Source organism: Citrus clementina, unplaced genomic scaffold, assembly GCF_000493195.1.
Source record: "Citrus clementina cultivar Clemenules unplaced genomic scaffold, Citrus_clementina_v1.0 scaffold_8, whole genome shotgun sequence".
NCBI classification, from domain to species: domain Eukaryota; kingdom Viridiplantae; phylum Streptophyta; class Magnoliopsida; order Sapindales; family Rutaceae; genus Citrus; species Citrus x clementina.
The window spans coordinates 13,776,816-13,777,934 of record NW_006262022.1 but is presented as its reverse complement, the minus strand read 5'-3'; the positions used below and the strand labels follow the sequence as shown (position 1 = coordinate 13,777,934).

The 1,119-nt window shown below is 35.9% G+C and overlaps 1 non-coding gene across 1 annotated transcript; it reads left to right on the top strand.

Moving 5' to 3' along the window:
• The first annotated feature begins 219 nt into the window (after nucleotides 1-219).
• On the top strand, nucleotides 220-326 carry LOC112096621. The gene has a single exon (XR_002904518.1). It is a non-coding gene; the product is annotated as a small nucleolar RNA R71 (small nucleolar RNA).
• Nucleotides 327-1,119: the final 793 nt, after the last annotated feature.

Below are 1,119 nucleotides of genomic sequence, written 5' to 3'. Positions count from 1 at the left end.
GCTGTAATTGCATCTATATTATGTACTCATGCTGCTTCTCTTACTACTGGCTGTCTAGTTGATGGCCACTGATAATTATTGTTGGCAATTCTCTCTAAAATTTCATAAGTTTTAGTGTAAGATTTAGATAACAAAGCTCTATTTGCTGAAGTATCAACCATTAGTCTCGTGCTTGGATTTAACCCATTGTAGAAGGTTTCCAACTGTATGCAACAAGGAATGCCATGATGAGGACACCTTCTGAGCAGTTCTTTGAATCTCTCCCAAGCTTCATGCAAACTTTCATCTTCAAGTTGATGAAAGGAAGTGATCTCATTCCTCAATTTTACATTCTTGGTTGATGGAAAATATTTCATTAAGAATTTATCAGCTAACTTATTCCATGTAGTGATGGAATCAGATAGTAATGAATTCAACCATGCTCTTGCTCGATCTCTTAAGAAGTAAGGAAAGAGCCTTAGGCTTAAAGCATTTTGTGTTGCTCCAGTAATTTTAAAAACATCACTCACTTCCAAAAACATCTTGAGATGGAAGTGAGGATCTTCATTTGGTAGTCCATTGAATTGACCCACTATTTGCAACATTTGAAACATCACTAGCTTCAGTTCAAAGTTTGCAACTTCCACTTCAGGTCTAATTATCCTAGGATGTACAACTTGAGGAGTTAACACAATATAATCTCTAATAGCCCTGTCCCTGTCATCTGCCATGTAAATGATATTGTTGTTGCCTGGCTGTCTCTGATTAACATGCTCATTTTGCTCCTCTTGAATATTGATAGGTTGTAATGGCCCATGAGGGTCCAAATTTCTCACATCCTGCAGATTATCCATGTCTGAAATAATTTTTGAATTCCTTTGTTCTCTTCGCAATCTCCTTACAGTCCTTTCAATCTCAGGATCAAATTGGAATACAAGAGATCTATCTTTGCGCATGCAAATGTTGATATGTCAAAAAATAGAACAATTGAAATCAAGTTAGCATTATAAAGATTGACTTCACACTTCGAAAATAAACAATCAATCCCTGGCAACGGTGCCAAAAAATTGTTGGTTAATTTTCAATCAATTGTTGTTGATGCCAATGTGCAAGTGTACACAACAAGTAATAAAGTGATGA